The sequence below is a fragment of the Monodon monoceros genome, unplaced genomic scaffold (assembly GCF_005190385.1).
Source record: "Monodon monoceros isolate NGI ecotype Baffin Bay Population unplaced genomic scaffold, NGI_Narwhal_1 Super_Scaffold_12, whole genome shotgun sequence".
In the NCBI taxonomy this organism is placed as follows: domain Eukaryota; kingdom Metazoa; phylum Chordata; class Mammalia; order Artiodactyla; family Monodontidae; genus Monodon; species Monodon monoceros.
In genome coordinates, this window is record NW_021703768.1 from 94,992,801 (window position 1) to 95,016,550 (window position 23,750).

General features: G+C 41.7%; 1 protein-coding gene across 3 annotated transcripts in view; it reads right to left on the reverse strand.

The window, feature by feature from the left end:
* Positions 1-23,750, reverse strand: part of FEM1C (fem-1 homolog C) — a 49,904-nt gene that overhangs the window by 23,891 nt on the left and 2,263 nt on the right. For 2 of the 3 annotated variants that reach the window (XM_029218160.1, XM_029218158.1), the window contains one exon: positions 23,430-23,562. The gene's annotated coding sequence lies outside the window, so the exon portion shown is untranslated. Of the gene's footprint in view, positions 1-23,429; positions 23,607-23,750 lie in introns of those variants that run through there. The other variant, XM_029218161.1, reaches the window with a different exon arrangement.

Sequence of the window (23,750 nt, forward strand, 5' to 3'; positions counted from 1 at the left end):
GGACCAGAGGGAGCCTCTGAATAACCCATTCTGGTAAGTGCCCAGGGGATGGCAGGCAAAAGACGAGCCACTTTCAGGAGCCAAGGCCAACACCCAGTCTACCTCTGAGGGGAAGCCTTGTGTCACTGCATTCACAGCTCTGACTCATTGGGCTTCCCTGAGACCCAAGGCACTACAAGTCCCTAGGAGGGCACCTCTCTGCAAGGCCCCCAAGACACTGTAAGCCCAGAGGGGTCACTACCCCTTACCTGAAAGGGTGGTGGGAAGGAACTGGACTAGCAGAGACGGGGCACCCTTATTACTAGAACAACAAACATTTTCAAGTTGTCTAAGTTGTTTTCTTCTTTTCATGTATTGCTTTGGGAAAAATTTCCAGGAGTTGGATTATGGAACATCTTTCTGGCTTCTCATACATATTGTATCACTTTCCCAAAGAGTTAGGCCAATCTGCTTATACTAGTGGCAAGAGAGTGTGCTGAATTCGCCGAAACTTGTACCCACTAGATATTATATTTTTTAAATTCTTGCTACTTTGGTATGTGTAAAATAGTACATCAAAATTTCCCAAATTTGCCTGACCACCTTGTGATTTTTTGGCGTCCATATAATCTCCTATAATTAGTAAACTATTCCTTCTTAAGTTTTCCTTCTGGGGATTTTTCAATGTTTTATCCTTGCTGGTCTCTTCTTAAACCAGAAACCTCAATGAAAGATACTGCTTGCACAGTTTTGGTAAACTTTGTTAACTTCATCTAACTTCAGGAAAGGATAGGATGAATGAAAAAATACTTCTTGGGGCTTCCCTGATGGCGCAGTGGTTGAGAGTCCGCCTGCCGATGCAGGGGACACGGGTTCGTGCCCCGGTCTGGGAAGATCCCACATGCTGCGGAGTGGCTGGGCCCATAAGCCATGGCTGCTGAGCCTGCGCGTCCGGAGCCTGTGCTCCGCAACGGGAGAGGCCACAACAGGGAGAGGCCCGCATACCGCAAAAAAAAAAAGAAAAAATACTTCTTGTTTTTAGTAACTAACTGAGCACTGGTTTAATTTTATAAAGCGTGAAAGGAACCTACTTTAATGACTATAACACAAAAATAGTATAGCAGTGTGTATGCTTCCCAAGCTATTTAGAAATGCCTTTCTTATAAAAGAAATCTATTTTATTAACACTGATAATTTGTTTTGCCAAAGTAGTTTTTCATAAATTCATTCATCATGTCAATAGTTACTGAATCCTATTGTGTACTATGTTAGACGCTAAATGGATATGATCCCTGCTTTCAAGGAATTCATGGTCTGTGGGAGAAATGTAGCAATAAACGGATCAAAGTGAAATACATATATAAACAATTGTGAGAGCTCAAACGATAGAGCCACTAACTCTCCTTGGGCAAGCCTGGAAAGGAGGTGATGTTTAAACTGGATCTTCAAGGATTACTGGAAGGACAGCCAGCCAAAAGGCAGTGGGAGAGAGCAGAAGCCCCATCAAGAAACAAAGAGCTGAAAAAACACAAGAGGTGGCCCTTTCTTTCTTTCTTCCCCACTTCCCACCCAGGTACAGAGTGGAAAACTAGGCGACCTTCTGAATGTACAAAGATTTCACCCAATCCCCATAAGATGAAAAATCCATCTCCACTTGCTGCAGCAGAATGAGCCTCTACATTATTGTTTCTTATAATGTGGCCCACAAACCTCAGGAATAAGAATCACCTAGGAAACTTGTTTAAAATGAGGATTTCTGGGACACACTCTCAGAAATTCAGATTCACTAAGTTTAAATGTGAAGCACAAGAGTCTGCATTTTAAACAAATCCTAGAAATCATTTTATGCCCATAAAGCTTGAGAACCAGTCTTATAAGTCCCTGTCATCCAACTTTCTAAAGCGAAGGTGAGGGAGATTGGTTCAACATGGCAGAGTAGAAGGACGTGGGCTCATTCCCTCTTGTGACAGCACCGGAATCACAACTAACTGCTGAACAGTCATAGGAAGACACGGGAACTCACCAAAAAAGATACCCCATATCCAAAGACAAAGGAGAAGACACAATGAGACAGCAGGAGGGGCGCAATCACAATAAAATCAAATCCCATAAGCGCTGGGTGGGTGACTCACAAACTGGAGAACAATTATACCACAGAAGTCCACCCACTGGAGTGAAGGTTCTGAGCCCCGTGTCAGGCTCCTCAAACTGGAGGTCCGGCAACGGGAAGAGGAATTCCCAGAGAATCAGACTTTGAAGGCTAGTGGGATTTGATTGCAGGACTTAGACAGGACTGAAGGTAACAAACACTCCACTCTTGGAGGGCACACACAAGGTAGTGTGTGGATCAGGACCGAGGGGAAAGGTGCAGTGACCCCACAGGAGACTGAACCAGACGTACCTGGTAGTGTTGGAGGGTCTCCTGCAGAGGCGGAGCGGGGGGTGGGGGGCAGCTGTGGCTCACCTCAGGGACAAGGACACTGGCAGCAGAAGTTCTGGGAAGTACTCCTTGGCATGAGCCCTCCCGGAGTCCAAACATTAGCCCCACCAAAGAGCCTGTAGCCTCCAGTGCTGGGTTGCCTCAGGCCGAAAAAACAACAGGGAGGGAACTCAGCCCCACCCATCAGCAGAAAAGCAGATTGAAGTTTTACTGAGCTCTGCACACCAGAGCAACACCCAGCTCTACCCACCACCAGTCCCTCCTATCAGGAAGCTTGCACAGACTCTTAGATAGCCTCATCCACTAGAAGGCAAAGAGCAGAAGCAAGAACTACAATCCTGCAGCCTGTGGAACAAAAACCACATTCACAGAAAAATAGGCAAAATAAAAAAGGCAGAGGACTATGTACCAGATGAAGGAACAAGATAAAACCCTAGAAAATCAACTAAATGAAGTGGAGATAGGCAACCTTCCAGAAAAAGAATTCAGAATGATAGTGAAGATGATCCAGGACCTCAGAGAAGATGCAAGAAATGTTTAACAAAGGCCCAGAAGAATTAAAGAACAAACAGAGATGAACAATACAATAACTGAAATGAAAAATACACTAGAAGGAATCAATAGCAGAATAACTGAGGCAGAAGAACGGATAAGTGACCTGGAAGACAGAATGGTGGAATTCACTACCACAGAACAGAATAAAGAAAAAAGAATGAAAAGAAATGAAAACAGCCTAAGAGACCTCTGGGACAACATTAAACGCAACAACATTCACATTATAGGGGTCCCAGAAGGAGAAGACAGAGAGGAAGGACCTGAGAAAATATTTGAAGAGATTATAGTTGAAAACTTCCCTAACATGGGAAAGGAAATAGCCACCCAAGTCCAGGAAGTGCAGAGACTCCCAGGCAGGATAAACCCAAGAAGAAACAAGCTGAGGCACATAGTAGTCAAACTGCCAAAAATTAAAGACAAAGAAAAACTATTAAAAGCAACAAGGGATGAATGACAAATAACATACAAGGGAACTCCCATAAGGTTAACAGCCAATTTCTCAACAGAAACTCTACAAGCCAGAAGGGAGTGGCACGATATATTTAAAGTGATGAAAGGGTAGAACCTACAACCAAGATTACTCTACCAGGCAAGTATCTCATTTAGATTCGACAGACAAATCAAAAGCTTTACAAACAAGCAAAAACTAAGAGAATTCAGCACCACCAAACCAGCTCTAAGACACATGCTAAAGGAGCTTATTTAAGTCAGAAACAGAAGAGAAGAAAAGGACCTACAAAAACAAACACGAAACAATTAAGAAAATGGTAATAGGAACATACATATCAATAATTACCTTAAGTGTGAATGGATTAAATGCTCCATCCAAAAGACACAGGCTGGCTGAATAGATACAAAAACAAGACCCGTATATATGTTGTCTACAAGAGACCCACTTCAGAGCTAGGGACACATACAGACTGAAAGTGAGGGGATGGAAAAAGATATTCCATGCAAATGGAAATTAAAAGAAAGCTGGAGTAGCAATACTCATATGAGATAAAATAGACTTTAAAATAAGGAATGTAGGGCTTCCCTGGTGGCGCAGTGGTTGAGAGTCCGCCGGCCAATGCAGGGGACACGGGTTCATGCCCCGGTCCGGGAAGATCCCACATGCCGCGGAGCAGTTGGGCCCGTGAGCCATGGCCGCTGAGCCTGCGCGTCTGGAGCCTGTGCTCCACGGCGGGAGAGACCACAACAGTGAGAGGTCCGCGTACCGCAAAAAATAAATAAATAAATAAGGAATGCTACAAGAGACAAGGAAGGATACTACATAATGATCAAGGAATCAATCCAAGAAGAAGATATAACAATTATAAATATATATGCACCCAACATAGGAGCACCTTAATACATAAGGCAAATGCTAACAGCTATAAAATAGGAAATCGATAGTAACACAATAATAGTGGGGGACTTTAACACCTCACTTACACCAATGGACAGATCATCCAGACAGAAAATAAGGAAACACAAGCTTTAAATGACACCATAGACCAGATAGATTTAATTGATATTTATAGGACATTCCATCTGAAAACAGCAGATTACCCTTTCTTTCTTCTCAAGTGCACATGAAATATTCTCCAGGATAGATCACATCCTAGGTCACAAATCAAGCCTTGGTAAATTTAAGAAAATTGAAATCATATCAAGCATCTCTTCCGACCACAACACTAGGAGATTAGAAATAAATTACAGGGAAAATAATGAAACACAAACACATGGAGGCTAAACAATATGTTACTAAATAACTAAGAGATCACTGAAGAAGTTAAAGAGGAAATCAAAAAATACCTAAAGACAAATGACAAACATGACAATTTAAAGCCCATGGGAGGCAGCAAAAGCAGTTCTAAGAGGGAAGTTTATAGCAATACAATCCTACCTCAAGAAACAAGAAAAATCTCAAATAAACAATCTAACCTTACACCTAAATAAACTAGAGAAAGAAGAACAAACAAAACCCAAAGTTAGTAAAAGGAAAGAAATCATAAAGATCAGAGCAGAAATAAATGAAATAGAAACAAAGAAAACAACAGCGAAGATCAATGAAACTAAAAGCTGGTTCTTTGAGAAGATAAACAAAACTGATAAACCATTAGCCAGACTCATCAAGAAAAAAGGGAGAGGACTCAAATCAATAAAACTAGAAATGAAAAGGGAGAAGTTACAAAGGACACTGCAGAAATACAAAACATCATAAAAGACTACTACAAGCAACTCTATTCCAATAAAATGGACAACCTGGAAGAAATGGACAAATTCTTAGAAAGGTATCGTGTTCCAAGACTGAACCAGGAAGAAATAGAAAATATTAATAGAAAATATTAACCAATCACAAGTAATGAAATTGAAACTGTGATTAAAAATCTTCCAACAAAAATCCAGGACCAGATGGCTTCACAGGTGAATTCTATCAAACATTTAGAGAAGAGCTAACACCCATCCTTGTCAAACTCTTCCAAAAAATTGCAGAGGAAGGAACACTCCCAAACTCATTCTATGAGGCCACCATCACCCTGACACCAAAACCAGACAAAGATACTACAAGAAAAGAAAATTAAAGGCCAATATCACTGATGAATATAGACTCAAAAATCCTCAACAAAATACTAGCAAACAGAATCCAACAGTACATTAAAAGGATCATACACCATGATCAAGTGGGATTTATCCCAGGGATGCAAGGATTCTTTAATATACACAAATCAATCAATGTGATACACCATATTAGCAAATTGAAGAACAAAAACAATATGATCATCTCAATAGATGCAGAAAAAGCTTCTGACAAAATTCAACACCCATTTAGGATAAAAACTCTCCAGAAAGTGGGCAAAGAGGGAACCTACCTCAACATAATAAAGGCCATATATGACAAACCCACAGCAAACATCATTCTCAATGGTGAAAAACTGAAAGCACTTCCTCTAAGATCAGGAACAGACAAGGATGTCCACTCTCGCCACTATTATTCAACATAGTTTTGGAAGTCCTAGCCATGGCAATCAGAGAAGAAAAAGAAATAAAAGGAATCCAAATCGGAAAAGAAGAAGTAAAACTGTCACTATTTGCAGATGACATGATACACTATACATAGAAAATCCTAATGATGTCACCAGAAAACTACTAGAGCTAATCAGTGAATTTCGTAAAGTTGTAGGATACAAAATTAATTCACAGAAATCTCTTGCATTCCTATACACTAAGAACAAAAGATCAGAAAGAGAAATTAAGGAAACAATCTCATTCACCATTGCAAAAAAAAGAATAAAATACCTAGGAATAAACCTACCTAAGGAGGTAAAAGACCTGTACTCAGAAAACTATAAGACACTGATGAAAGAAATCAAAGATGACACAAACAGATGGAGAGATATACCATGTTCTTGGATTGGAAGAATAAATGTTGTGAAAATGACTCTACTACCCAAAGCAATCCACAGATTCAATGCAATTCCTATCAAATTACCAATGGCATTTTTTACAGAACTAGAACGAAAAGTCTTAAAATCTGTAAGGAAACAGAAAAGACCTGGAACAGCCAAAGCAATCTTGAGGGAAAAAAACAGAGCTGGAGGAATCAGGCTCCCTTACTTCAGTCGATACTACAAAGTTACAGTAATCAAGACAGTATGGTACTGGCACAAAAACAGAAATATAGATCAATGCAACAGGATAGAAAGCCCAGAGATAAACCCACTCACCTAACGTCAACTAATCTATGACAAAGGAGGCAAGGATATACAATGGAGAAAAGACAGTCTCTTCAATAAATGGTGCTGGGAAAACTGGACAGCTACATGTAAAAGAATGAAATTAGGGGCTTCCCTGGTGGCGCAGTGGTTGAGAGTCCGCCTGCTGATGCAGGGGACACAGGTTCATGCCCCGGTCCAGGAAGATCCCACATGCCGCGGAGCAGCTGGGCCCGTGAGCCATGGCCACTGTGCGACCGGAGCCTGTGCTCTGCAACGGGAGAGGCCACAGCAGTGAAACTTCCGCGTACCGCAAAAAAAAAAAAAAAAAAAAAAAAGAATGAAATTAGAATGCTCCCTAACACCATATACAAAAATAAACTCAAAATGAATTGAAGACCTAAATGTAAGACCAGACGCTATAAAACTCTTAGAGGAAAACATAGGAAGTATACTCTTTGATGTAAATCACAGCAAGATCTTTTTTGACCGACCTCCTAGAGTAATGGAAATAAAAACAAAAATAAACAAATGGGACCTGATGAAACTTAAAAGCTTTTGCACAACAAAGCAAACTATCAACAAGACGAAAAGACAACCCTCAGAATGGGAGAAAATATTTGCAAACGAATCAACGGACAAAGTATTAATCTCCAAAATATATAAACAGCTCATGCAGCTCAATATCAAAAAAACAAACAACCCAATGAAAAACTGGGCAGAAGACCTAAATAGACATGTCTCCATAGAAGACATACAGATGGCCAAGAGGCACATGAAAAGCTGCTCAACATCCCTAATTACTAGAGAAATGCAAATCAAAACTACAATGAGGTATCACGTCACACCAGTTAGAATGGGCGTCATCAGAAAGTCTACAAATGCTGGAGAGGGTGTGGAGAAAAGGGAACCCTCTTGCACTGTTGGTGGGAATGTAAACTGATACAGCTCCTATGGAGAACAGTATGGAGGTTCCTTAAAAAACTAAAAATAGAATTACCATATGACCCAGCAATCCCACTACTGGGCATATACCCAGAGAAAACCATAATTCAAAAAGACACATGCACCCCAATGTTCATTGCAGCACTATTTACAATAGTCAGTTCAGGGAAGCAACCTAAATGCCCACTGACAGATGAATGGATAAAGAAGATGTGGTATATATATACAATGGAATATTACTCGGCCATAAAAAGGAATGAAATTGGGTCATTTGTAGAGACATGGATGAACAAAGAGACTGTCATGCAGTGTGAAGTAAGTCAGAAAGAGAAAAACCAATATCGTATATTAACGCATATATGTGGAATCTAGAAAAATGGTACAGATGAATCGGTTTGCCAGGCAGAAACACAGACACAGATGTAGAGAACAAACGTATGGACACCAAGGGGGGAAAGTGTGTGTGGTGGGTGGTGGTGGTGGGATGAACTGGGAGATTGGGATTGACATGTATACACTACTATGTATAAAATAGATAACTAATAAGAAAAATAAAAATAAAAAGGAATCTTTTCTTAACCAGAAAATTCAGAAAAAATAAATAAAAAGATAAAATAAAGAGAAGGTGACATCACAGGTGTGGGTCTCAGCCATGTTTCCTCCAATTACAGCAGTGTATTCTCAGTAGGACCCATTGAGCAGAAAACCCAAAACTGCTATAGAATTCTTTAGCCCAGGCGTAAGGATATGGCTTTATGGTTGATGGATTACCCCAGCAGTGTTTCGAGAATGGCTTATTGGGGAATTTTCCAACCTGGTTTACAGCCCGATAAGCCCCACCCTAAGTGAAGAACCCCATTGTTGAGTCCTCTGTCACCACCCAGACTGGTATCAGACAGGCCAGGTTCTTGTCAGTTTCAAGCATATGAGACCCCACCCAAGTCTTAGGAGCCACACTTCATTGGAAAGGGAGGAATCAGATGGCTTCTAACCCTGTAGTCCACCTAGGTCCCCTGTTGCCACACAACCTGAGTCTAGGGCACTCCTGCCCTCTCTCCCAGCCCTGGGAACAGTGCCTCAGACATCACTCCAAAGTCCCTGTTGGCCAGGCCCTAAACACGCAAATGATCTTCTGGTGCCTTACTTCTCACAGAGCCCAGGAAATGAATTTTGCTTTCACAACCCTCACTCCTTTGGTGTTTTCACAACCTGCATCAGTTCCAGACCCTTACTTCAAAGCTGCCTTCTTTCATGCCCACCTTCCCCACTCAGGAGCTCCCAGCCACCTCCTTGGATGCTCAGCTTAAAGGACCTTTTTGCTCCATCGGTTGGGATAAATCATTACTGATGATTCTACATCTGCCAAGGTGTTGACCCCAAATTCCAGAGCTCCTTCAACACCTCCCTGGTATTTACAGTCCTAGGAACTTCATGCCATCAGCCCTCCCAGTGGAATCCACTATGTCCTAGTGTAGAATTCTGGAAGGTGATTCTGCTCTAGGTTCAGCTCCACCTCATTTACTTTCCTTCTGACTTCCTGTGCAGCTAGTGACTGTCTGCTGATTCTGTGCCTCCCACTCCACCTTTAGCTCCTTTCTACGTGGGCCCAGTGTGTTCTACTGCCGACCCTCTCTGAAGAGGCCAGTGCCACAGCAGAGTCACTTTCCCTGTCTCCAATCCTACCTGTTTCTGTCTTCTTTCTCCTGCCACCAACTGGCAGGCCCACCATGTTTGGGGCCTGCCCCCACCCTGAACTCAACCCTGATGGTGAGGACCCTGTCACTTTGACTCTTTCTTGTTAAAGCCGCTCAACACACCTTCAACCTTTCAATACTTCTGATTGGAAACCCCCTTGCAAGTCGCTGCCCCAGTTGTGACTGAGGCCGAGATATTCCTTGGTAATAGTGGCTCCTGTCTGGTTCCTCTACTGGCATTATTCTCCACAGCTAAATTGGTTCTTCAAAGCCAGTCCCCCACTAGTAGGTAGGTCTCATGCTAAGTCTCAGTCTCTCTTCCTGCCCTGTAAGGCCAGAGTACCCCACCATACTTACAATCCAATCTTGAGTTATGATTCCTAGTCAGAAGGGGATAAGGCCTTTAGCATCAGTTTTGTAAGTTCAGTACTCTTGTGGAGCACCCCTGAGAAACTGTCTGAAGACCCACATTGGTGGTAGATCTGTGTTACAGACATAAGGTTCTCCCCTTAAGAAATATAGATGCAATCCTCAGGAGAAGGCTGGCAGATGTGTCCTTGAAGCTGAGTACTGCTGTGCATCCATCCTATTGAGGCTCAGTACAATCAATCAGTTTACCGTGATTTATTTTATTTTGGCTAAGTCAATTTACTATTTTATTTATTTTATCATTTTACTTAAGTGTTTTCCCATGCCTTGGGACAGGTTTCAATTCTTTATTCTACCATACCCAATCCAAGAACACCAAAAGCATCCCTCGCCTTCTAGGTCCCTATTCAAAACAGCCCTCTGTTGGTCATTTGCGGAGGACAGGCATATTTTGTCCATCCATTCATTCACTGATTCACTCATTCTTTTTTTTTTTTTAACTTATTTGTTTTTATTTATTTTTGGCTGCGTTGGGTCTTTGTTGTTGCATGCAGGCTTTCTCTAGTTGCGGCGAGCAGGGGCTACTCTTTGTTGCAGTGTGCGGGCTTCTCATTGCGGTGGCTTCTCTTGTTGCGGAGCATGGGCTCTAGGTGTGCGGGCTTCAGTAGTTGTGGCACTCGGGCTTCAGTAGTTGTGGATCATGGGCTCTAGAGTGCAGGCTCAGTAGTTGTGGCGCATGGGCTTAATTGCTCTGTGGCATGTGGGATCTTCCCGGACCTGGGATCGTACCAGTGTCGCCCGCATTGGCAGGCAGATTCTTAACCACTGCGCCACCAGGGAAGCCCCAGTCACTCATTCTTTCAACACCTATTTTTTGGTGACTCTGTGCTATGCCCAGTAATGAGCCTGGGAGCACAGTGTATGTGAGCAAGGTCATGTCTCATGTGTCCTCCTGGAGCACTGGAAACACCTAATTTGGGCTGGGGGGACAGGCTGCAGTGGAAGGGGGCCTACCAGAGGCAGTGATGATTAAGCAGAAGTCTGCAGGGTGAGGTGGAGTTTTCACAGATGAAGAAGTGGTAACGAAGAAAAGTTCAGGCAGACCGGAAACACTCAAGAGGCAAGAGAGAGCCTGGCTGCCGAAGAGCTGAAAGAAGTTCCATAGGGCTGGGAACCAACCTGCAACAGGGACTGGTGAGACATGAAGGCAAGGAGTTATTGAGGAGTCAGGTCATGGAGCATCTGAGGAAGCCACATAAAATAATTTGAACTTGATGGCGTGGCCATATAACTTTCCTCAGGTAGAATGCGAATCTAAACAAATGGGGCAGAGCCAGGTCCAGCTTCTGCTAGCCTAAAGGGTGCCAAGTAAAAATCAACTTCCACTTTTACTGAGAGCAAGCTGGACACGATGCTGAAAACTCTCTGGTTAAGTCACTGGCTCCATAGCCAAGAAGCTAACCTGAGAACAAACCTTTTGCTTAGATTTCAAGGTCTGCCTCCTGGATCAGTGAGTAAAAACAGCAATTTGTCCATGTTCTACCGCCCTCTCAAAAACAAGAAGCGCACATCCAAACTCTAGTCCAGTGCATCTATTCAGTAGGTTTCAGTGCTAGAACCCCATATTATTCCTGCTCAGAAGAGCCCTACCTGTTAGAGTTCTGCCTCAGCTGAACTCACAACACACAATAACATCCACAGTGTGTTTTTTCATAAAATTACCAGCCTCGGTCCCTTAGTTACAATAATGTAATTTATCTCTGAGTGTAAGTCTATGCCAGTACCAAGTTGGCCTTGGGCAGGAAGACTCTGCCCTAGTTCCCAGACCAAACCAGATACAGAGCAGACAAATCCAAATGTTCTTAGTCTACTCATCAGGAAAACAGGAGCCTCTGACCTGGGGGTAGGTATATGTGAGCTGAGACCTGAAGGCGATGGAAGCTGTAGCCAGTTGTAGAGGAGGGAGAAGGGGTTCCAGGCATCTGGAGCATCTTATGCAAAGCGCGGCCCTTGAACGCTAGCACTGAGGGTTCAAGTGCTGACCATGGGTTTCCAATTTGTTCCTCGGTTTCCTCTGTTGATAATTAGTACTATAATTTGCTGCTACTGACAATACACTAAGCATTTATTTAGTGCGTCTGTGTGTAAGGGGCTGTGAAAAAAGCTTTAGGATTGTTGCTTTATTGAATTTTTATAACAAACACAGTGAGTACTATTACACAGATGGAGAAACAGAGGGATTGAGAGGTTGAGTAACTCAAGCAAAATCACATGGTCAGTCAGCAGCAGGTGGAATTGGTATCCAGACAATCTGACTCCAGAACTCAAGTTCTGAATAATGGTGCTACATGCCTCTGCCATGTACTTCCTCAGTAATGGGTGTTTGCTTTCCAAGTTGCCACCCTCCTGGCCCCCCGGGTCTCTGGGTCCTGGAGCTGAGCTTCTGCTTATAGTTGGCTCCTATAAGGACTCTGCCTCTCTGGGACCTGTCCCACAGCCTTTAGCTAGCAGGCCTGTCCCTCCACCACTGGGGAAACACCCATGAGAGCAGGCCTCCACCTGGGTCCTGCTCATGGTTTGCATCCCTTAATTGCTTCGCATCCACCTTCTCACCACTCCTGGCTCCTCCAGGACTCCTGCTTCTGGATTTACTGCCCATTTGTAGACTGATTTGCCCTGCAGATCTGACATGTGACCATGTCCCACTGGAACACCTGTGGCTGGCTCATATGGATTATGGTTTGCACCTACCCCTTTCCTTCTGCTGTTTCTGGCTTCTTTGAGTAAATACCACACCCAGGAAATTCCACTCTCTGAAACTTGCCCCTTTTGATAGGCCTCCATGGAGTGTCCACGCTAGCATAGGGCCTAGATGTCTGGCCTTGGTTGGTGGTCAGTGTACATCCGGAACATTTTTTGCCCAGGTCACTTCACCCACAAGGTGAGAAGGGCCTAGGGGCCAGATGGCAGACATCATGGTAGAGGTACTTGACCTTTTCTGTGCTTTGTTACCTATTCACCAAATCTGTGCAGAGCAGCAGTGACAGGAACACAGAAAACATGCAAAAAACTATTTGTCCAATTTCTGTTGTTATTCTTTGTGCTCTGGGAGGGGGCACGGGGGAGGAAATTAGTGGAAGAGAATTTCTACACTAATTTTCTATGTGGTATCCATGGAGTTAGTTTCTTATCAAAAAGAATTTGCACGAATGAAGAATTTTGAGAATGAATTCTTCTGAAGAGGACATAGGTCCTTTCTAGAAGGTCTTCTAATGCTAAAACTCTGCACTCTCTCTGTCTCCAGGCCCTAATAATGTCCCTGCCACATTTTTATAATGTTTCATGGCTACTAAGCTTAGGAAGTTAGCACATCATGCCAGATACAAGCACAGGTTTTAGAGGCCACTGATTCAGTTCAACACACATGTATTGCCTGCACTAGGTTCGAAATAAGATTGAATCCCTCTCCTTGTGACTTTATAGTCTGGTGTGGGCAAGAGACACTCAAACAGGTAATTTCAATTTAATGGGCAAGCTGTGAGAAAAGTATGCAGAATGCTACAGAAGCAACCATCACTGACTAATTGTGTGTCCTTGGGCAAAGAGCAACCTCTCTCAGAGCCCCAGTTTCTACAACTATAAAATGGGGTCAAAGTTCCTACTGCCTAAGGATTGCTTTGAGAACTAAATGAGACAACATTTATAAAACACATAACACGGTGTTTTACACACAGGAGGTACTCAATAAATGGTGTCCATTAGATTATCTAGTAGGCCAGAACCCAGAGTTCTTGTTCCATCTTTGCTTGCTAAGGGTGTCTGATTCTCCCACTACAAACTGAGTTTTCACACAACCCTCTCACTGTAGTAATTATAACAATAACCCACTGTAATACTTGCCCTTGTTCACAGGAGAGACTAGACAAGAAATGATGACTGTATTGGCCCAAATCTACAACTGCAACTTGAAAAATGCCTCAAAGAACGTTCTGTGCTCACAGTGGGCTTGGACCATTGTTTTAACATGTGAAGAATGAAACTGTCTACATTATCACTATAACTTCTTCCTCACCTTGCCTCTGTCTGCTACAAATCATTAGACTAAAGATCTTTTCTCTCTTTTGCCCATATCAGCTTTCTCATGACTTTGTCTAAGGGTCACACTCAGGACAGCCTTGTGTGGAAGAGGTCTCTGAGGTTGTATGATTTCAATGCCACTGCCAAAATAATCCCAAAGAGTCATCCATGTGCTGGACACTGGGCCTATATTAGGTCTTAGGGAGCTCTTATTTTATATTAACAATTTGACTACCTAAATACATGACATTTGGTTGGCTTTTTCTTATTGATGACATTTGACTATTTTAGAGAAAACTTGGCTTAAGGAAATGCTAGTAAGCTTTGTTTCAAGCATTTATTGTAAACTTTTTTTTTCTCAGTTCTTTGATTTCCTCATATTTCATCACTGAGATAATCGTCTGTCAGATGACCATTCCTAATAGATGCTCCTTACTCCTAGAAGTCATCATCTTATGAGTATGAGCTCATGCTTGGGAAATGACTCATAATCTACCAGAGGGTGGTTAATATCATTGTGCTTAAAAATTGGGGTGCCATTTTATTCTCTTCATAAACATTTGGGGACTTACCTGGTGGCGCAGTGGTTAAGAATCCACCTGCCAATGCAGGGGACATGGGGTCGAGCCCTGGTGTGGGAAGATCCCACCTGCCACAGAGCAACTAAGCCCATGAGGCACAACTACTGAGCCTGAGCTCTAGAGCCCGCGAGCCACAACTACTGAGCCCACGTGCCACATCTACCAAAGCCCGCACGCCTAGAGCCTGTGCTTCGCAATAAAAGAAGCCACCGCAGTGAGAAGCCCACACACTGCAACGAAGAGTAGCCCCTGCTTGCCACAACTAGAGGAAGCCTGCATGTAGCAACGAAGACCCAGTACAGCCAAAAATAAATAAATAAAATAAAATAAATATTTGGGTTATGCTTACTAATATATCATGTATCCTCATGTATCAGCCATGAATTCCTCAAGATACTTGAAATGAAGTCTACACAAAAAATCAAATCATTCTTACAGTAGCATTAGTCTAAGAATGATACTCAATGACCCTCAGAGGCCAGAACCAAGAGCCAAGAGAGTAAAGCAAAGAGTCAAGCAGAATTATTCTCAGGCTTTCAAACCTAATGAGCTGGTCCAGCTGGATGTCAAAACTGCTTTGAACTGATAACTCCTTTGTGCCTTCCATTTACATGCTTTTTGAGTGAAATGCCTATAACAGTTACCATGCCTGTCCCACCATTGTTTGTTGGGAGTGTGGGGACAAACAACTTGTCTCTGTAGTTCCACAGGCCCACAGATAGAGAGGAATTGTGCTCCAAATGAATTACTCCCAGGAGCCTCACCAGCACCTGATTTAGGTGATGGTATTTTGGGCTTTTGAGCTGATGATATTTAGATGAGCTTTTGGACTCTGAACTGATGCTGAAAAGGGATAAGGAAGGCCCTTAGGAACCTTTGGAGGAGGTTCATGTATCTTGCATGTGGAACACATGTGGACCACTGAGGGTGACAGGGTAGATTGCAGTAGTCAGAATCCTACCCCAATGTCTTTCAATCTTATATATATAACCAAATTCTCTCCCCTTTCAGTGTGGATGTGATGAGATATCATTCCCATGATTATGTTATGTTAAATGTCAAAAGGGAGTTCACTCAGCTGGGCCTAATCATGTAATTACATAAGCTGCGCAAAAGCAGGGAGTTTCCTCTGGCTGAAAGAAACAGAAGTCAGAGAGACTCAGAGCATGACAGGATTCAATGGACAACTGGAGATTCTCCTGTTGGCCTTGAAAAATTCTGCTGCTGCAATGCTTGAAGAGAGCTGGTGAAGGGAGACCTTCAAGATGGTGGAGGAGTAAGATGTGGAGATCACCTTCCTCTCCACAAATACATCAGAAATACATCTACATGTGGAACAACTCCTAAAGAACACCTACTGAATGCTGGCAGAAGACCTCAGACCTCCCGAAAGCCGTGTGGCTGACAGGGTCTTGGTGCTCCGGCTGGGTGTCAGGCCTGTGCCTCTGAGGTGGGAGAGCTGAGTTCAAGACATTGGTCCACCAGAGACCTCCCAGCTCCATGTAATATCAAACGGTGAAAATCTCCCAGAGATCTCCATCTCAACACTAAGACTCAGCTCCACTCAACGACCAGCAAGCTACAGTGCTGGACACCCTATGCCAAACAACTAGCAAGACAGGAACACAACCCCACCCATTACCAGAGAGGCTGCCTAAAATCATAATAAGGTCACAGACACCCCAAAACACACCACCAGACACAGTCCTGCCCACCAGAAAGACAAGATCCAGCTTTATCCACCAGAACACAGGCACTAGTCCCCTCCACCAGGAAGCCTACACAACCCACGGAACCAAACTTACCCACTGGGAGCAGACGCCAAAAACAACGGGAACTACGAACCTGCAGCCTGTGAAAAGGAGACCCCAAACACAGTAAGTTATGCAAGATGAGAAGACAGAGAAGCACACAGCAGATGAAGGAGCAAGGTAAAAACCCACCAGACGAAACAAATGAAGAGGGAATAGGCAGTCTACCTGAAAAAGAGTTCAGAGTAATGAGAGTAAAGATCCAAAATCTTGGAAATAGAATCAAGAAAATACAAGAAACGTTTAACAAGGAACTAGAAGAACTAAAGAGCAAGCAAACAGTGATGAACAACACAATAGATGAAATCAAAAATTCTCTAGAAGGGATCAATAGCAGAATAACTGAGGCAGAAGATCGGATGAGTGACCTGGAAGATAAAATAGTGGAAATAACTACCGCAGAGCAGAATAAAGAAAAAAGAATGAAAAGAATTGAGGACAGTCTCAGAGACCTCTGGGACAACATTAAACATACCAACATTCGAATTATAAGGGTCCCAGAAGGAGAAGAGAAAAAGAAAGGGAGTGAGAAAATATTTGAAGAGATTATAGTTGAAAACTTCCCTAATATGGGAAAGGAAATAGTTAATCAAGTCCAGGAAGCATAGAGAGTCCCATACAGGATAAATCCAAGGAGAAACACGCCAAGACACATATTAAGCAAACTATCAAAAATTAAATACAAAGAACAAATAGTAAAAGCAGCAAGGGAAAAACAACAAATAACATACAAGGTAATCTCCCTAAGGTTAACAGCTGACCTTTCAGCAGAAACTCTGCAAGCCAGAAGGGAGTGGCAGGACATATTTAAAGTGATGAAAGGAAAGAACCTACAACCAAGATTACTCTACCCAGCATGGAGAAATTAAAACCTTTACAGAAAAGCAAAAGTTAAGAGAATTCAGCACCACCAAACCAGCTTTACAACAAATGCTAAAGGAACTTCTACAGGCAGGAAACACAAGAGAAGGAAAAGACCTACAATAATAAACCCAAAACAATTAAGAAAATGGTAATAGGGCCATACATATTGATAATTACCTTAAATGTAAATGGATTAAATGCTCCAACCAAAAGACACTGACTGGCTACATGGATATAAAATAAGACCCATATATATGCTGTCTACAAGAGACCCACTTCAGACCTAGGGACACTTACAGACTGAAAGTGAAGGGATAGAAAAAGATATTCCATTCAAATGGAAATCAAAAGAAAGTTGGAGTAGCAATTCTCTATCAGACAAAATAGACTTTAAAATAAAGACTATTACAAGAGACAAAGAAGGACACTACATAACGATAAAGGGATCAATCCAAGAAGAAGATATGACAATTGTAAATATTTATGCACCAAACATAGGAGCACCTTGATACATAAGGCAAATGCTAATGCTAAAAGGGGAAATCGACAGTAACACAATCATAGTAGGGGACTTTTCACACCCCACTTTCACCAATGGACAGATCATCCAAAATGAAAATAAATAAGGAAACACAAGCTTTAAACGATACATTAAACAAGATGGACTTAATTGATATTTATAGGACATTCCATCCAAAACACAACAGAATACACTTTCTTCTTAAGTGCTCATGGAACATTCTCCAGGATAGATCATATCTTGGGTCACAAATCAAGCCTTGGTAAATTTAAGAAAATTGAAATCATATCAAGTATATTTTCCGACCACAACGCTATGAGACTAGATATCAATTACAGGAAAAAATCTGTAAATAATACAAACACATGGAGGCTAAACAATATGCTACTAAATACCCAAAAGATCACTGAAGAAATCAAAGGGGAAATAAAAAAATACCTAGAAACAAATGACAATGAAAACACGATGACCCAAAACCTATGGGATGCAGCAAAAGCAGTTCTAAGACGGAAGTTTAGAGCAATACAATCCTACCTCAAGAAACAAGAAAAATCTTTCTTAGGTCAGTCTCCCAAGACAATAGAAATAAAAACAAAAATAAACAAATGGGACCTAATCAAACTTACAAGCTTTTGCACAGCAAAGGAAACCATAAACAAAATGAAAAGACAACCTACAGAATGGGAGAAAATATTTGCAAATGACACAACTGACAAGGGCTTAATTTACAATATATAAAAATAGCTCATACAACTCAACAACAAAAAACAAAACAACCCAATTAAAAAATGGGCAGTAGACCTAAATAGACATTTCTCCAAAGAAGACATACAGATGGCCAAGAAGCACGTGAAAAGCTGCTCAACATCACTAATTATTAGAGAAATGCAAATCAAAACTACAATGAGGTATCACCTCACACCTCTTAGAATGGGCATCATCAGAAAATCTACAAACAACAAATGCTGGAGAGGCTGTAGAGAAAAGGGAACCCTCTTGCACTGTTGGTGGGAATGTAAATTGATACAGCCACTATGGAGAACAGTATAGAGGTTCCTCCAAAAACTAAAAATAGAATTACCGTATGACCCAGCAGTCCCACTACTGAGCCTATACCCAGAGAAAACCATAATTCAAAGAGTCATGTACCACAATGTTCACTGCAGCACTATTTACAATAGCCAGGACATGGAAGCAACCTAAGTGTCCACTGACAAATGAATGGATAAAGAAGATGTGGCACATATATACAATGGAATATTACTCAGCCATAAAAAGAAACGAAATTGAGTTATTTGTAGCGAGGTGGATGGACCTAGAGTCTGTCATACAGAGCGAAGTAAGTCAGAAAGAGAAAGACAAATACCGTATGCTAACACATATATATGGAATCTAAAAAAAAAAAAAAAAGTTCTGAAGAACCTAGGGGCAGGACAGGAATAAAGACGCAGACGTAGAGAGTGGACCTGAAGACATGGGGAGGGGGAAGGGTAAGCTGGGGTGAAGTGAGACAGTGGCATTGACATACATACACTACCAAATGTAAAATAGATAGCGAGTGGGAAGCAGCCACATAGCACAGGGAGATCAGCTTGGTGCTTGGTGACCACCTAGAGGGGTGGGATAGGGAGGGTGAGAGGGAGGGGATGTGGGGATATATGTATACGTGTAGCTGATTCACTTTGTTATATAGCAGAAGATAACACAACAATGTAAAGCAATTATATTCCAATAAGGATGTTAAAAAAAAAAGAGAGCCTGTGAAGAGGAATGCAAGTGGCCTCTGGGAATGGAGAGTGGTCCCTGGCTGACAAAAGGAGGACCCCTGTCCTATAACCACAAGGAACTGACTTCCGTCAATGACCCATATGAACTTGGAAGCAGGTTCTTCCTTGGTCAAGTCTCCAGAGGAGAATTCAGCCAGTTGACACTTTGATTTCAACTCTGTGCAGCTCCCAGCAGTGGACTAGCTATGCTTTCCAGACTCCTGACAGACAGAACTGTCAGCTAATAAATGGGTGTTACTTGAAGACACTAAGTTTGTGGTAATTTACCGCACAGCAAGAGAAAACGAACACAATTTCTAAGTATGTATTGACTATGTACAATGTTAAGTATGCCTTTCTATAACTGAAGTCAATTATTATTCATATCATCAATTTCTCATTGTCCTATTAGCTATGATGACAACAGCTAACAACCACATACTCCTGCTTTCAAACTCAATCAAATCACACAGTGCTGTGTCCTTCGAATTCCCAAGGGAACTCTAATTCATTACGGTCATCACAGCAATAGAACTGAGTGAAATCAGAGTTCTGTAGGTGGTAAGCTTCACAAGGGACTTAGGTGATAACAGGACATGGCAGGCCAAGAATGGCTGATGCAGACAGACAAAGGCTGGCAGGCACTGTAAGCCACGTGGGTGTGGGAGGCAGGCTGGAGGGAAGGCCAAGAGAAGATGCTTCAAGGGTCCAGAGTCCAGGCTAAGATACTAGAGAAACAAAGGGTCAGGGACATGAGCAAAGAACCTGCCAAACTAGTCAGGATCCAGCCTAAGAAGACGCCAAGCCCCAGGCTCTAGACAAGAGGTCCAGGAAACAGAAGCTAGCAACAAGAGGGGAAGTGAGATTAGGTCACCCCCAACTTATCTCAGCATGTTGAAAGGCTAGATGGGAAGGGAGGAACCTATAACCCACACAGCTGGGGGTTCAACAGATAGAAATTTATCAACAAGAGTCAAGGTTTTTTAAAATGTGGTGTCTCCCTCCTACACTGTTGGTGGGAAAGTATATTGGTGCAGCCGCTATGGAAAGAAGTATGGAGGTTGCTCAAAAAACTAAAAATAGAACTGCCATATGATCCAGCAATCCCACTCCTGGGCATATATCCAGACAAAAGTGTAATTCAAAAAGATACATGCACCCCGATGTTCATAGCAGCACTATTCACCATAGCCAAGACATGGAAGCCACCTAAATGTCCATCGACAGAGAATGGATAAAGAAGATGTGATACATATAATATATAAAATGGAATATTAGCCATAAAAAGGAATGAAATAATGCCATTTGCAGCAACATGGATGGACCTAGAGATGATCATACTAAGTGAAGGAAGTCAGAAAAAGACAAATACCATATGATATCACTTATATGTGGAATCTAAAATACGACACAAAGGAACTTATCTGTGAAACAGAAACAGACTCACGGACATAGAGAACAGACTTATGGTTCCCAAGGGGTAGGGAGGATAAGGGAGGGATGGATTGGGAGTTTGGGATTAGCAGATCCAAACCGCTGTTTTATATAGAATGGATAAACAACAAGGTCCTACTGTATAGCACAGGGTAACTATATTCAGTATCCTGTGATAAACTATAATGGAAAAGAATATGAAAAAGAATATATATATATGTATATATCCATATATATATATAAAACTGAATCACTTTGTTGCACAGAAGAAATTAACACAACATTGTAAATCAACTATACTTCAATAAAACAAATTTTTAAAATATAATAAAATGTGGTTCCTGTATCAGCAGTATCAGCATCACCTGGGAATTCACTGGAATTGCAATTTCTCCAGCCCTACCTGAGACCTAAGGAAACAGGAACTTTAAGGAAACATCAGCTCAGCAACTGATGTTTTAACACACCCTCTGGTCATTTTGATGCACAATGAAGTTTGAGAACCCCAGCAATAGTGTCTTCACTCTTACCTTCCACTGACAAGCATCTTGAGAGCCGTAGAACCAAACCACTAGCCTAGCTTTCTCTTCCCTCATTAGCCAGCTTCCTCTATTTTCACACTAGAACCTCTCTGTCAGGACACGTGGAAGGGCAGCAACAGTCAAATGCTGTTTATTTTCCTTTTCATCTCGGGTATATCATAAAGCAGATTATTGTTGAGCTGCATGTATGCATATTAATTCAAGACAGGTTTATAATAGATTATAAATTATTATTGTGGAAACAAATCTGAATTAAATATACTCCAGAAGAGAAGGGGAAAAAACAATCAGGAAATTACTATCGCCAGGCACAAAAGAAGGAAAACAAAGCAATGAGAAAGCTTGCAGGTAATCCTCACCCTTGAGATCTCTCACATGAACAAGATTTTAGAATACGAGTGTTTAAACAGTTTTTCTGAATGAATAAAATTGTTTTTGCAATGTAAATGAAATAAGAAAATCCTGTCTAAGTTAAAAATCACATATATTAGGAGTGTTGCCTGTGAGAGAGATTTTTGTGCTTATTTTGGGGCAGTAGCTGAACATCTATTCTCTTTATCATCCAAGCACTATTTACTTTTTTTTTTTTCAGAAATGACACTTACTAAAATGCCTTCATTAAGTGTCTCCTAGACTTTTCCCTGTATTTTCCAACTTTTAATCCAGAATCTAACTGCAGCTTTTATCATTATTCCTACCCCTATGTCTTCATGGTTTATTTTCAGTTTGTAACTGGCCACGTGGCATTAAAATATTTCTAGAACTGAAACACATCAACTGAAGCTCATCTTTACTTATAATACCATTTCCTGTACATTGCTTAACAAGTTATCATCATTATCATGGTCTTTTGTAACCAGTTGTTAAATATATAAACAAGAATAGATAGAAAGGGAGAGACCAAGGACAAAGGTCTTTTTAAAAGTAAACACCAGGGACTTCCCTGGCAGCACAGTGGTTAAGACTCTGCACTCCCAGTGCAGGGTGCCTGGGTTTGATCCCTGGTCAGGGAACTAGATCCCATATGCATGCCGCAACTAAGAGTTCGCATGCCACAGCTAAGCAGCCAGCGAGCCACAACTAAGGAGCAGGTGAACTGCAGCTAAAGAGCCCGTGAGCTGCAACTAAGGAAGCATGCCTGCTGCAACTAAGATCCGGGGCAAATAAATAAATAAATATTAAAAAAAAAAGTAAGCACCACATTTAAAAGAAAAATAAGAATGATAGCTGGGATTTGATTGCCAAAAAATAAATGTGAATGAATAAAACATAAAGTAGAAATTCCTTTTCTATCTTTTGTCTTAGGATGAAGGAAGATGTGGCCAGTCTGAGACTACATCGTTTCTGAGGAAGTATTTTCCTGCTATTATTGGGGTATTCCTAGTCTAACTTCCTTACATCAGCCAAAAAGAATTACAGAATTTTCCCAGCATGGACCATTAATAGAAACAACAGTATTTTGCTCGCTTTATATTAAAGTACCATCTCCATATTGTTTTTTGTTCTGGGTTTCAAAACACAGCATTACATATAGAAAAGCATGTGTGTGTCTAATATTGTTGCATTTTGAATTGAGAAAAAAACAAAAATGACAGCCGCTGACATCTAAAAACTTGACTTATACTCACAGCGAGGCCATGTTATTCTCCTGTTAGACATGAATCATCTCACAGAACATCAACTTCAGGCAAGGTTACTCTTAAGACCATAATAAAATGAGATCAAATAATGTCCCTTCATAATTTTGTCTAAGCACAGACAGCAACAAAGGCATTGTGTTACCTGCAAAATGCCAAATATCTCCTTACTTGGCCAAGATGACTGATTGCTACTTATTAGCCAATTACAACTCTACCCACTATCTAATCTCTCCTCTCTATAGATAAGATTTATTGATGACCAGTCATAGAATTGCTCCCGCTTTCTTACAGCCTCTGATCTGGAACAAACCCCACCTCCTTAGAGCCTCCCCTAAATTACCTAACCAAAGCCCCAATCCTATAATACATTCTTTCTAATATCCTTTTACTGAGATGCTCCATCATTCTCCATGATGTATGTTCTCCCTTTCTGCAGTGAGTAATAAAACCCACCTTGTCTAACTACAGGTGTGTTCTCATTTTTGCTCATAAACAACAGAAATGTATTTCTCACCATTCTGGAGGCTGGAAGTTTGAGATCCGGGTGCCAGCATGGTCAAGTTCAGGTGAGGGCCCTCTTCCAGGTCGCAGACTGATGACTTCTCCTAGTATCCTCACGTGGTGGAAAGTGGAGGTCCAGGTGCATCCTTGATGGTCAATTGTACGTTATTTTAATTTAAAAAGACAAAAGCCTCTTCATGAGGATGCCTATAATCCTTTAATGCAAGTTTTAGAATGGATATGGAAAGCAATTAGTGATTGACCCAGCAGCTCATCTAATAGTTCAATGCTCTGTGCCAACTCACCTAGTTCTTACTTTGCACTATGCTTAATC